The following is a 15,468-nucleotide window of genomic DNA, read 5'->3' as shown; positions in this document are numbered from 1 at the left end:
ATTAAAGATGTAATAGCAGCGCATTTGGAAAGCAGTGACAGGATCGGTCCAAGTCAGCATGGATTTATGAAAGGGAAATCATGCTTGACAAATCTTCTAGAATTTTTTGAGGATGTAACTAGTAGAGTGGATAAGGGAGAACCAGTGGATGTGGTGTATTTGGACTTTGAAAAGGCTTTTGACAAGGTCCCACACAAGAGATCATTGTGCAAAATTAAAGCATATGGTATTGGGGGTAATGTATTGATGTGGACAGAGAACTGGTTGGCAGACAGGAAGCAAAGAGTGGGAATAAACAGGTCCTTTTCAGAATGGCAGGCAGTGACTAGTGGGGTACCGCAGGGTTAAGTGCTGGGACCTCAACTATTTACAATATACATTAATGATTTAGGCGAAGGAATTGCATGTAATATCTCCAAGTTTGCAGATGACACTAAGCTGGGTGGCAGTGCGAGCTGCGAGGAGGATGTCAGGAGGCTGCAGGGGAACTTGGACAGGTTAGGTGAATGGGCAAATGCATGGCAGATGCAGTATAATGTGGCTAAGTGTGAGGTTATCCACTTTGGTTGCAAAAACAGGAAGGCAGATTATTATCTGAATGGTGACAGATTAGTAAAAGAGGAGATGCAACGAGACCTGGGTGTCATGGTATATCAGTCATTGTAGGCATGCAGGTACAGCAGGCAGTAAAGAAGGCAAATGGCATGCTGGCCTTGATAGCGAGGGGATTTGAGTGTAGGAGCAGTGTCTTACTACAGTTGTACAGGGCGTTGGTGAGACCACACTTTGAGTATTGTGTGCAGTTTTGGTCTCCTAATCTGAGGAAGGACATTCTTGCTATAGAGGGAGTGCAGCAAAGATTCACCAGACTGATTCCCGGGATATCAGGACTGACATATGAAAAAAGATTGGATCGACTAGGCTTATATTCACTGGAATTTAGAAGAATGAGAGAGGATCTCATGGAAACTTATAAAATTCTGACGGGATTGGTCAGGTTAGATGCAGGAAGAATGTTCCCGATGTTGGGGAAGTCCAGAACCAGGGGTCACAGTCTAAGGATAAGAGGTAAGCCATTTAGGACTGAGATGAGGAGAAACTTTTTCACTCAGAGAATTGTGAATCTGTGGAATTCTTTACCACAGAAAGTTGGTGAGGCCAGTTCATTAGATATATTCAAATGGGAGTTAGATGTGGCCCTTACGGCTAAAGGGATCAAGGGGTATGGAGAGAAAGCAGGAATGGGGTACTGAAGTTGCGTGATCAGCCATGATCATATTGAATGGTGGTGCAGCCTCGAAGGGCCAAAATGGCCTACTCCTGCACCTACTTTCTATGTTTCAAACACTACACATAGCGTATACTCGAGAACAGCACTACCGCTATCAAAATAATCACAGACATCACATTTAATGAATATAACCAAATTCTGCATTACAATGATTTTCATGAGCCCATTAATTACATAGCACTTTCATCAATCATCTATCATATATTGTACAGATGTGAGTGGGTGTGGCATCTATTGACTTCACATCACGAAATGGTGTATACTTTACTCATGTGGCATAACATCTGGTTCTGCTGCTGCATGCGTGGCCGACTGGGTGTGGTTCCCCACTAGTGCCAGCTCCTCGATGTCAGTCAGCTCACATATCACTGGTGGGCCGACACCCATGCGCCACTACTCGGCCCGATTCTTCGAAAGCTTCTGCAGCAAAAGGTAACAACAACACGATATGGCATACGATCATTGCATAAGATCATTGCTAGGTACTGTCACAGATAGTGATACAACATCGTCATCATCATAGGCAGTCCCTCGAATCGAGGATGATACAACACATAACTGACAGATGTTATAATTATTATTATCATTATTAACCTAAACACGTACACTGTAAACATAGGATTTGAGTAAAACATTACCGGTCTAACTGCAATACATCAGATCTGAATTTATTTACTCATTACACTTGCAATTCCAATTATATAAATATATAAGTAAATGTACATAAATGTACATCGATCCAACGCTTGCGGCACTGGTTGCCTTCACGCACCTCGTGCGTCACCAACGAGAACACCTCAGCGATTTCGGCACAAATCTTCTGATACACCTTCGGGGTGGGCTTCCCATGCCCACCTGGGTCAATTGACCCCAACATGACTCCACCTTCTGCAGGAGGGCAACATTTACCTCATCCGAGAATCTCCTTGCTCGTTTTCATCCTCCCATCTCCAATTCCTCTCCAACCTCACCAGCCTCCTCCAACTCCACATTGTGCTCTCTCACCTCCTCCATGCCTTCCATTTTATTTTTATTTATTTTACAGATAGTTCTGTCTCAACAAACTAAATACTGCTAATTTTTATGATTACTCCTCACAAAAACTGTTCCACATTCCCACAACAGCCAAACAAACCACAAAGAACCAGATAACAAATGCACACATTCTTTCGCTTCCTCTCAGCTTTCTCTCTCTCTTCTTCTGCACATATATTGATGACCCCTGGCCTCCTGAAACGTGGGAAAAGACCACTGTAATGGCGTTGCTATGGACACTGACATTTTACGACAGAAGAAAAAAATTACCACTAACGCCCATTTCACATCGCTACCGCTAACACCCATTTTATAAAATGGAAACGGGGGGGTTTTGAAAAGGGGTGATAATCTGGCGATCTCAAAACCCATAATAAACGCCAACGCTGGAAATAACGCCCATTTTTGGGCGATTGCACAATAATGGAAAGTCTAGCCCTATGTAACTGCAGATCTGTTAGTCTAACATTAGTTATTTGGAAGATACTGAAATCTATCATTAGGAGCAGAGTGACTGGGCACTTGGACAAATTTAAGCTGATCAGGGAGAGAGCATGGATTTGTGAAGGGTAAATCTTATCTGACGAATCTAGATGCACAATAGGTTGGAGCGGGGGACTGGTATCAATCAGATGTTATTTTCTCCCATTGTTCGTTGCAAATTGAAATGAGCAGTTGGTTTTTGAGAGTCCCAACTATATGTGTGTTTATCTAGCATTTGTCCCCAAGAAAGTTATATTTAACAAGTAAGCTTCTAAAAAAACATGCTCTAAAAACATTTTAATTTCCTGAAAAATAACTTGCTGGGGTATGCGTAACTGTTGTCTTATGTGAAGGTTCATTTTCTTGGATTTTTTTTTGAGAAAAAGGTAAATGTTCCCCAGTGTGAATACAGTAACTGGCTTTATTTGAAAATTCCTGTAACTGTACTTTGTATTTGTAAAATTACAAAAGTTTGGAAAAATAGTGGGGTTGGAGTTTTTATAGATTTTAATTAATTTTTAAAAATGAGCTTCACACTCAAAATGACAGAATTGGTCAAAATGTCGATAATCAGGTGTCAAAAATCGAAATATTTTGCTATAAGAAATAAAGAGTAAACTCTAATACTCTAATGCAACCAAGGAGAAAAATCATAGGGACAATAAAAAAAAATATGTTTTTAAAGCAAATCTTTGAACACTAGTTATAAAAATATTGAACAAGGGGAAAAAAAGGCTGTTTGACTGACAGTCAAGAATCATCTAATTGGTTAATGCAGAATCTATTCACTTTCCAATTGGCATAGGTAGGCGGTGTAGCATGAGGATGGACATGTTAGATGACCAATAGTGAGAGTGTTGGGGGGGCAGGGCAGTTAGAGGCAGGAAGTCATGTGATGAAACCTCCAGGAATAATAAATACTGTGGCAACAAGAATGGGTCAGAGGCTGGGTTTCCATGAGAAAGCTGGGCCTGAGTTGCACATTGCTGAGAAGGACACTGACTGGTGCAATAGCAACTGAGAGGATTAATGGCCACAAAACATGTGTATGCACAAAACCCATGAAATAGGCAGGCCAAAGAAAGTGTGGAGGCTACAGAATGAAATTACCAGGTGCTTGTGATAGGGTAGACGTCAGACAAAATTATTGGACTGATTTCTTACAGGAAATAGGTATTGTAGAGGTAATTCATTTCAGGTTTTATGCTCAAAATGTAAGTTTATAAGTTTTTGTTTTCAAGTGGCTCACAAGTTAACTTGGCTACTTTTTTTTATTTATTCCGGGATGTGAGCATTGCTGGCAAGGCCAGCATTTATTCCCCATCCCTAATTTCCCTTGATAAGGTGATGGTGAGCCGTCGCCTTGAACTGCTGCAGTCCTTGTGGTGAAGGTACTCCCACAGTGCTATTATGAATGGAATTCTAGGATTTTGACCAAGCTACAATGAAGGAATGGTGATATACTTCCAAGTCAGGATGGTGTGTAATTTGGAGGGGAATTTGCAGATGATGGGGCTCCCATGTGCCTGCTGTTCTTGTCCTTCTAGCAGATAGAGATTGTAGGTTTGGGAGGTGCTGCTGAAGAAGATGTGACGAGTTGCTGCAGTGCATCTTCTAGATGGTACAAACTACAGCCATGGTGGGCCGGTGGTGGAGGGAGTGAATGTTGAAGGTGGTAGATGGGGTGCCAATTAAACAAGTGGCTTTGTCCTGGATGATGTCGAGCTTTTTGAATGTTGTTGGAGCTGCACTCATCCAGGCAAGTGGAGAGTGACTTGTGCCTTGTAGATGGTGGAAAAACTTTGGAGAGTCAGGAAGTGAGACACTCACCACAGAATATCCAGCTTTTGACCTGCCCTTGTTGCCACAGTATTTATGTGGCTGGTCTAGTTAAGTTCCTGGTCGATGGTGGGGGATTCAGTGATAATGCCATTGAATATCAAGGGGAGATAGTCATTGCCTGGCACTTGTGTAGCGGAATGTTACTTGCCACTAGCCCAAGGTCAAATAATTTTTTTTTTTAAATGAATAATATCTGTGGTCAGTTTGTGGCAGTTGCTTGTTCATGAATGACAGCTTTCAAAAAATGGGACTTTCTACTGCTTACTTGCTAATTGACAGTTTTTCCAATGTCTGGTAAGTGAGAAATAAACCAAAATATCATTGATGCTGGAATACTGAAACAAAAACCGAGATTGCTCGAAACACTCAGCAGATCAAGCAATATTTGTGAAGAGAACAGACAAAGTGGTAGTTGAGGTTTGCATTTTTGTCAAAACTGGAAGATATTACTGATGAGCTGCACTTTAAAAGGCGCAGTATAAAGGCAATGGTGAGGAGGTAAACCCACGGACGCAAGGAAATAAATAGAATGACCTGTAAAGTGCTTAAGTGTAAAATAGCAGTATGGTTAAATAGCAAAAATTATATTAGCATGAGATAATAGAAGGTATAATGAGTTATTAAAGAAATGTGCAAGACAGTAACCACTACAACAACCACCACTAAAAGAACAACCACTTTAAAGCATATATACAGTAATGCCATATTGCCACCCCACCATCTCAAATCATGAGACAATCAAACACGATTCTATACAAGATTAACTTAACTTCTCTGCTTTTGAATTCTATTCCCCTAGAAATGAACCCCAGTGCTTTATTTGCAATTTGATGGCTTTTTTGACTTGTGTTGCTACTTTTAATGATTTGTAAATCAATACCTGAGATCTCTTTGCATGCTACCCAATTTAGACTCTTATTTTCCAAGGAGTAGATAGCCTCCTTATTCCTCTTACAAAAATGCATCATCTCACACTTAGCTATATTGGAATTTATTTATCATTTACATGGCCATTCTGCAAATTTGTTTACAGTAGAATTAATTAAAAACTTTTAGTTTGTCATGTACAAATGTTATTTAAAAAAAATACTTGTCAGAAATGACTGGAATATAAAAGAACTTCTTAATAATGTGTTAACACTTCAGAAACGTCACTCAGTTACACAGTTATGCATTGACAGACAATCCAAAAGCCCAAGGTGACCTGAAAGAGACATATCTATTCATGCAATTCGTTTGTGCAATTGGTTTTCAACTTATTAAACCATCCCTCATATCATCATCATAGACAGTCCCTTGAAATCGAGGAAGACTTGCTTCCACTTTAAAAGTGAGTTCTCAGATGACTGAACAGTCCAATACGGGAATTACAGTCCCTGTCACAGGTGGGACAGGCAGTTATTGGAGGAAAAGGTGGGTGGGGAGTCTGATTTGCTGCATGCTCCTTCTGCTGCCTGCGCTTGTTTTCTGCATGCTTTCGGCGACGGGACTCGAGATGCTCAGCACCCTCCCTGATGCTCTTCCTCCACTTAGGGCAGTCTTTGCCCAGGGACTCCCAGGTGTCGGTGAGGATGTTGCACTTTACCTAGGAGGCTCTGAGGGTGTCCCTGAAACGTTTTGTCTGCCCACCTGGGGCTCACTTGCCGTGTAGGAGTTCCAAGTAGAGCACTTGCTTTGGGAGTCTTGCGTCGGGCATGCGAACAATGTGGCCCGCCCAACGGAGCTGGTCGAGTAGGGTCAGTGCTTCCACCACAGTCCCAATCCATGTCTGGACTGGGGTCAAGCAGGGCTGTGTCATCGCGCCAATCCTCTTCTCGATCTTCCTCGCTGCAATGCTCCAACTCACGCTCAACAAGCTCTTCGCTGGAGTGGAATTAAACTATAGAACCAGTGGGAACCTGTTCAACCTTCGTCGTCTCCAGGCTAGATCCAAGACTATCCCAACCTCTGTCGTTGAACTACAGTACGCAGACGACGCTTGCGTCTGTGCACATTCAGAGGCTGAACTCCAAGCCATAGACAACATCTTCACCGAGGCGTACAAAAGCATGGGCCTTACACTAAACATCTGTAAGACAAAGGTCCTCCACCAACCTGACACCACCACACAGCACCGCCACATAGTCATCCCTCATATCACTATACCAATGGCTGCACAAGCAGCAGGAGCAGTGGCTTTCCAATGGTGTTGATATGCTGTACGTCCACATAAGTAAAAACATAAGAATTAGGTGCAGGAGTCCGCCATTCGGCCTGCTCAGCCATTCAATAAGACCATGGCTGATCTTCTACCTCAACTCCACTTTCCTGCACTATCCCCATATCCCTTGATTCTCTGAATATCCAAAAATCTATCGATCTCTGTCTTGAATATACTCAAAGACTGAGCCTCCACAGAACTCTGGGGTAGAGAATTCCAAAGATTCACCACCCTCTGAGTAAAGATGTTTCCCCTCATCTCAGTACTAAATGGTCGACCCCTTATTCCGAGACTGTGACCCAAGTTTCTAGAGGAACCATCCACCCTGTCAAGCCTTGTAAGAATTTTGTATGTTTCAATGAATTCACCTATAATTCTTCTAAACTCTAGAGAATATAGGCCTCGCCTCATAGGATAGCCACCCCCATCCCATTGATTAGAATATTAATCACATTGCGACCAGACAATCAGCAAATATAAAGGGCTGTAGTGTAAAAAAAAACTGAACAGAAGTGAGTATTCATATTTTTAACTTTAATCACTTGCATTAATAAATGTTGCCTTCTTGAATCAGCGTACCCCCCATGTAACATGTCAGAAATTCAGCACTTATTCACAAGTACAGAAAAACCCTGTGTATCCAAATTAAAAACAAAAAGCAGGAAAAGCTATGATTTAATAGAAATAAACATTCATCTTTCTTCCTGGACAGGAGAAGAATCAGACTGACTTGGAAGTGTGTTACTAATATGTTAACGTAAAGATATTAATTTATGAATTTTGCTTGTAATGTTTTTCAATCAAACATTTTCCACAATATTCATCCCAGCTCTTATCACGAGAAATGTCGAATTATAGGTTCTTCACAGTTAAATGGCAGGGAACAAACTTCATTGTACTCTCAATTTTTAATCTCCTATTTCAAACATTTATACCAAATGGAAATTGTACATTATCATTTAATCAAGTATTTTCTATATCTTTCTCAACAAACAAATAATGGTTTCTTCAAAAGTAGCTTTAAGCAATTTTTATACATCATTACATTACTCTTGTTTGTATTAACTCTCCACTAAATGTTGAAGAGGAACTTTATATATACATTATTTCTGAGACTTGTTAAGACTATAGAACAGACAAAATAAAATGGTTTGTGTTTTTTCCCCTTTTTTGGTTCTTTTTCTAAATGTCTTAATGATATATTTTTTAAGTTACTAAAAACTAAAATGTAACTCCTAAAAATCCTCCCCTGCCCTCCCCCTCCTCAACAGCACGGATGCATGTTTATGTAAAGTGACTCACTTCACTCTATCGCTCAAAATCAAATATTGAGAAATTTCAATTTTAAAATATTTTAAGCATTTCAGAGCCTCTTTAAAAGCTTTTGGACTTCAAGACCTGGTTGAAATTTGTTTAGATGAGGGGAAATTGATTTTTGCTTGTTCTTTCAAAATCTTATTTGAAACTTCGTGCTTTTAACACTCGTTTCTTGTGAAAAGTTTATATTCAAAAATCTTTAAATTCCTTCAAGTCTTGTTGCAGCTTTGACAGAAGAACTTACTCCAAGTTTCTCTTTCCCTCTTTTTTTTTTTAAACATAGATTACATAGAATTTACAACACAGAAACAGCCCATTCAGCCGAACAGGTCTATGTCAGTGTTTATGCTCCACACAAGCCTCCCACCCTTCAGCATAAGTTTCTATTTTTTTCTCCCTCGTGTTTACCTGAGCTAATAAAAATTAAAATATGGGCTAGAGGCAAAAAAAAAGAAAAAAATAGCTCTCTGCACTCTGGCATGATTCCTGAAAAATCTTCTTCTTAGGCGGTCCCTTGTATCGAAGATGACTTGCTTCCACACCAAAAAGGGATGAGTTCACAGGTGTTTCAATGAAGGACCTAACATTTCAGGTCCCGAACTGCATGTTGAAGGGTGGAAGATGCCTGTGAGAGGATTATTTTAACGTGTGGTGGCTGGTCTTGGTCCAGTAGCAAGGATTAACCAAGACAACTGGAGACCAGCTCTGCTGCACGGACCTAGTGCGCACACATATCACAGTGTGGGCTGGCCCGTGCTGCCCCTGGGCCCTTGCGTCTTCTGGGCTCCGAACTCACGCCTCTCCCGGGACCCGAGCACGTCGCTCTACAATCTCTCGCTGCTCCGTCGCCCCGACCTCACCGCACCTCTGCTTTGTTGCCTCAAATATTGGGAAGGCCAAACACATTGTCTAAGGTCCCCACCACAGACTTCGCCCGTAGCCTCAGCTCATCTGCTGCTGAATCTCTCAACCACGCCCCGATACCTCCAGACTCAACCATTCCAAAATTCTCCCGACCAGCCTCCCCTCATGCACTCTCCATAAACTTGAGCTCATCCAAATCTCCGCTGCCTGTATCCTAACTCGCATCAAGTTTTGCTCGTTCGTCATCCCTGTGTTCACGGACCCACATTGGCTCCCGGTCCCCTATGGCAATGCCTCGATTTTAAAACTCTCATCCTCATCCTCAAATCCCTCCACAAACTAGCCCTTCCCCAACTCCAACATCCTCCAGCCTCAAACCTTCCGAGATCTCTCTGCTCCTCCAACTCTGGCCTCTTGCGGATCCCCAATTTTCTTCACTTTACCATAGGCGGCCATGCCCTCAGCTGCCTAAGCCCCAAGCTATGTAACTCCCTCCCTAAGCATCTCTACCTCCCATTAAGACACTCCATAAAGCCCTTTTCTTTGACCAAGCTTTTGCATACCTGTTCCAATATCACTACGTGGCTTGGTGTCAAATTTTGTTTGATAATCACTCCTGTAAAGCACCTTAAGATGGGCCACCACGTTAAAGGCGCTATATAAATGCAAGTTGTTGTCTTTAAACATACAACAAAACAAAATAAACTAAACTCTAATTCCAAACGGAGCTCAAATAAGAAAGTGAAGCAAGTGGTTAAACGTTCCAATCCTAAGAAGGCGGTGAGGTTATCTAGCCTCAGACTTGGCGATGAATTGGAATCAATTTTGGAGAAGCTGTTTCCTTTTTTTCTGCTGCCTTTCCCTCTGTCTCTCACAGACTCTGAGGTACAAACGGGGTCACAAACTTATTCCCCTCCCTCATAACAAGATTTAAATAACCTTGGTAAACTCTTTCAAAAAGAGAACAACACCTGGCAAAATGTAACTGAAACTTATTGCGAGACATTCAATATCACTTTCCCGTATTTTTTTCCGGTTTGAACAATTTTCCGAATTAAAAAAAAAACTCTTACTTTTGTTTCACTGGGGGCCTAAAGATTATTTGCTTTAGCCTCCTTCCAGCAGCCGTTGTACAGGCACTTCCACCAGTGTTGTTCCAAAGTGCAGCTGACACTCAGTCCCCGGGAACGGACTACACGTGTCTCCACAGAAAAAAATACTGACAGAATCCCGAGACAACGCTCACCGGGTTCCAGGGCTCCTCTTAGCTAATGCTGTTCCAATTCAGATCATCATCATCATCATCATCATCATCATCATCATAGGCAGTCCCTCGAAATCGAGGAAGACCTGCTTCCACTCTAAAGTTCTCAGGTGGCTGTACAGTCCAATACAGGTGGGGCAATTCGGATCAGCTCTGAGGTCACAAATGATTCTCTGCGAGGATTCCTGGGCCATTGTGTATTGGGCCCCTCCCCTGGCTCCAGCTTTCCAGCTGAGTGCAACAACCCTCTGAGATCTCTGCACTCCTCCAATTCAGTACTCTTGCACATTCCCGATTTTAATCGCTCCAGCATTGACAGACGTTTCTCGTAAACTCGTTTCTCATTTCCTATCTTAAAACATTTCACTGCCATCTGACAGCAACAAAATACTTTCTTTCTCACCTGTTGCAGGTAAAACTCGGCAACTCACTCACCTATAACAGGTTTAATAAAAAGATGAGGTACACGTGGTTATCTACCAATCTCTCCCATCGATTTTTAAAGCTTCATCCAGGCCCATAATGATGGCCAGCTGCACTGAGCTGGCTGCTCCGGAATGGCCCTGCTTCAAAATGACCCAGCTCCGATTTGCTCCGAGATGTTTCTCTACACAGGCCCTGGAACCGTGGTGCCAAAGGAGAAGGAGATACATGCTGCCCTCATCACTATGGGAGACGGCAGTTTCGGGGCCCGGGATCTCTAAGGTGAACTATATGAAAGAATAAGTTGATCCGATACTGGTAAGGGCCAAACCCGCGCGATGAGTTAGGATTTCCAATCCAACACCTTTACCACTCGGCAACCACAGCTGCTAGGAACTGGCTGAGCTCGGCTCCTCTACAGCCTCTGCCTGCATACATGGCGTTTCTCAGAGAGCGACACAACTGCCACATCACTAACTCTGATGAGTTGGGATAAGTTTTGGAGAAGTTATCATGTGGCCGCTGTCCCAAATCTTTTGTTAATTTCCAATTAGGTTCGACACTGAGGTCACAAGAGACTCTCTGTCAGTACTGCTCCCCCCAACCCCTCATGGATGTTTTTAGCATCCCCTTTGTTGATCGCAGTCTCTCCCCCCTCCATGATCACTGACTGCCATCCACCCCTGCCCCCATCCAAATAGCTGTTGAAATTAATTTATCTCTAATCTTTCAAATAATCGGGACTGAGTGCAAATCAATTTTTTATTTTAATTTATTCACAGGATGTGGGAGTCGCTGGCAAAGCCAGCATTTATTGCCCATCCCTAATTGCCCTTGAGAAGGTGGTAGTGAACTGCCTTCTTGACAACAGAGTAGCTTGCTAGGGCAGTTATGAGTCAAACATATTGTTGTGGATCTGGAGTCACATATAGACCAGACTAGATAAGGACAGTAGGTTTGCTTCCCTAAAGTACATTAGTGAACCTGTTGGGTTTTTATGACAATCTGGTAATTTCATGATCACCATTACTGATACAAAACTTTTATAAATTCCAGATGTATTTAATTAACTGAATTTAAATTCCCCAGCTGCCATGGATTAATAGCCCAGTAACATAACCACTATGCCACCATTCCCGACATGGTGGATATATTGTGTTTAATTGGCGTTTAGGACAGAATACAACACACTAGTTACACAGCAAAAACATACGACTGTGATAAGTGGCTGGTATCGTACCCGATCAGACAGGCGGTTGGCGTGCATGACCAACTTTTCTTATTCGTTCTTCTTCTTGTCTCACGTGTCTCTCTCTTTCTTCTTGAACTATCCAACAGTGTTAGACTAGGGTCAGCATGGGTCCACCCTCGGAAGAGTGTTAGACCACCGATCCACTCTTGGGACCTCTCCACTCCACTTTCTATCTAAGGGTTCATTAAGCCTTCCTTTTATTCCCTTTTTAGGGTTGGGCCTGAGGTAGAATATGGGCAGGACCATTAACCTATAGAGAATTCCCTTAAAGCAAGGTTCCCAATGGTATGTTGTGTTCTTTGTCTAAACTTACAGATGAAGACCCTCCCTCAAGGGGTGGTCTTCACAACCATTACACATGCTTTCTTGTTTATACGTTTTGAAGGCCAATCCACCTGGATCCCTATTATCTTATCCAGACCTGTCCTCCCTGGTGTAGCCAGTGGATATGTCAGGCATAACGTTGGGCCATTAAATCAGAAGCCCCAAGCTAGAACTGTCTGTTCAACCAACCGCTATCCAAACTATCTCCCCTTAATCTAAAGACTGTTCCATCCTGAGATGATACCTTATCTCCCATACATTCCTTCTATTCTAAGTCGTTTATACTATTAACTTTTAATTGTCTTCATAAGCAGTTCTGTGAAATAATCTCCAATTCCTACCTTATCATTATAATATGGTAATTAATAATAATGAACGAAACATAGGTTGGGCCTTCATTGGCCAAATTAAAGACACATTATACAAAGTCAAAATCCTAACTTACAAACAATAGATAACTAGCCTGGCAGGGCTAGATCATGCTGTGGGCCCCTATGTGGAATGTTATGCATCATCTAATCTAGTCCTTTGTCTCTGTAATGTATGCATCTGTGAGTATGCTCACAGGATGTAGAGCTGTTGTCAACAAAAGAGTTGTAGAGCTGTTGACCCTCTTCCAATATTTGAAGGGGCTGCTCCTCAAATTCTGGTTGCACTTCAGTCCCACACTCCTGATCTTTGGGCACCCTGTGCGGAGGGGAGCGGGCAGGTCCGAGGGCCTCCTCGTAAGACTGCTCCTGGGCACAGCCAAGGGGGCCATCAGCTGGTCCAGGCTGCGGGTGGTCGAGGGGGTTGTTCAGCCTGACTGCCTGCCTCTCTTCCGCGGTTACATCTGAGCCAGGGTGTCCCTGGAGATGGAGCACGCAGTGTCCACCGGTACGCTCACGGCCTTCCGCGCGAGGTGGGCGCCAGAGGGACTGGAGTGCATCATCACCCCCGGTAACCAAATTTTAATTTGGTTACTATTGTTTAAAGTTTAATTTGTCTATGTTTGTTGGTTTTAGTGCCCCCTCCGCCCCCCGCTTTTAGCCAGGGACACTTGCACAATTTGAAAATGCTTGAAACTATCATTAAGGAAGAAATAGCGGGACATCTGGATAGGAATAGTGCAATCAAGCAGACGCAGCATGGATTCATGAAGGGGAAATCATGTTTAACTAACTTACTGGAATTTTTTGAGGATATAACGAGCATGGTGGATAGAGGTGTACGATGGATGTGGTGTATTTAGATTTCCCAAAGGCATTCGATAAGGTGCCACACAAAAGGTTACTGCAGAAGATAAAGGTACGCGGAGTCAGAGGAAATGTATTAGCATGGATAGAGAATTGACTGGCTAACAGAAAGCAGAGAGTCGGGATAAATGGGTCCTTTTCCGGTTGGAAATCAGTGCTTAGTGGTGTGCCACAGGGATCAGTGCTGGGACCACAACTGTTTACAATATACATAGATGACCTGGAAGAGGGGACAGAGTGTAGTGCAACAAAATTTGCAGATGACACTAAGATTAGTGGGAAAGCGGGTTGTGTAGAGGACACAGAAAGGCTGCAAGGAGATTTGGATAGGTTAAGCGAATGGGCTAAGGTTTGGCAGATGGAATACAATGTTGGAAAGTGTGAGGTCATCCACCTTGGGGAAAAAACAGTAAAAGGGAATATTATTTGAATGGGGAGAAATTACAACATGCTGTGGTGCAGAGCGACCTGGGGATCCTTGTGCATGAAACTCTTTTGAGTTTACCTGCGAAAACATAAAACATTAAACGGTGCCACCCGACCTGGGTGACACTCCAGACATTTACAAGGCCCTTTTTTTTCCCCCCCCTTTTTTTTTTGTGTTTTTCTTTTTTTGGTTTTTTTTTGGGCACTTGAATCACAATTTTCCCCAGTGCCCCCTATAAAAGGGAAGGGGGACACTAAAAGCACCAGCAATTAAGACAAATTAAACTTAAAAAACGTAAAATCAAATTAAAATTTGGTTGCCGGGCGTGATGATGCACTCCAGTCCCTCCGGTGCCCACCTCTCGCGGAAGGCCGCGAGCGTACCGGTGGACACCGCGTGCTCCATCTCCAAGGACACCCTGGACCGGATGTAAGAGCGGAAGAGAGGCAGGCAGTCAGGTTGAACGACCCCCTCGACCGCCCGCTGCCTGGACCGGCTGATGGCACCCTTGGCCGTGCCCAGGAGCAGTCCTACGAGGAGGCCTTCGGACCTACCCGCTCCCCCCGGCACAGGGTGCCCAAAGATCAGGAGTGTGGGACTGAAGTGCAGCCAGAATTTCAGGAGCAGCCCCTTCAAATAATGGAACAGGGGCTGCAACCTTGTGCACTCAATAAAAACATGGAACACGGACTCCTCCAGACCGCAGAAATTGCAGGCGGCCTGGGAGTCCGTGAACCGGCTTAAAAATTTATTGCACGGCACTGCTCCGTGCACCACCCTCCAGGCCAAGTCCCCGATGAATAGTGGGAGGACCCCTGCGTAGAGTGCCCTCCATCGGGGACCCCCGCCTCCTCCGGACGGCAAGATGGTACGCCATGGCGTGTCCGGACGGCCGGCGAGGATGGCAAAGTTGAGGGTGTGCAGGAGCAGCCCGTACAGGAAACCCCTCCGCGCGGAACTGAAAGGCACGGAGGGGATTTCCCCGAGGCGGCTCAAGTTGTGAGGCGCCGGCCCCCGAGGGAGGTTCCGGGGTTTGGCGCCGATGAGGAATTCCGTCCGGACGGGGGTCAGTTCGGACGGGATCTCCCCACGTGCTTGAGCCTCCTCGATGCACCTAACGGAGTCAGGGCCCAGAGCTGTTTTTAGCGACTCGATGGCATCGGCCGCGTGGCGGACATTGGCAGAATTTAGGCGCCGCGCCAGCGTGTCTGGCGCCATCCAGCCCGCTCCCCCGCCATCGAGCAGGTCCCTGACCCTGGTCACCTCACCAGCCACAGCCCTCTCTTCCGACCGCCACATAAAACCTCGGCCGTGGAGGTACGGATTCCCGAGCAGCGGTTCCTGCAGGACGGCCGCCACTCCAGCCGGCGGAGAGCTGCGCTTGGTGGAGACTTTGTTCCAGACCCTGATGAGTTCCCTGTAAAAGACAGGCAGCTCCCGGAGGGCGGTCCTGGCACCCCCCAAGTTCACAAACAGGAGCTGCGTGTCATAATTGAGGTCGAGCTGCTGGC

The sequence above is a fragment of the Pristiophorus japonicus genome, chromosome 10 (genome assembly GCF_044704955.1).
Source record: "Pristiophorus japonicus isolate sPriJap1 chromosome 10, sPriJap1.hap1, whole genome shotgun sequence".
Lineage (NCBI taxonomy): Eukaryota > Metazoa > Chordata > Chondrichthyes > Pristiophoridae > Pristiophorus > Pristiophorus japonicus.
The sequence above is the reverse complement of the archived record's forward strand: the minus strand, read 5'-3'. Positions refer to the sequence as shown.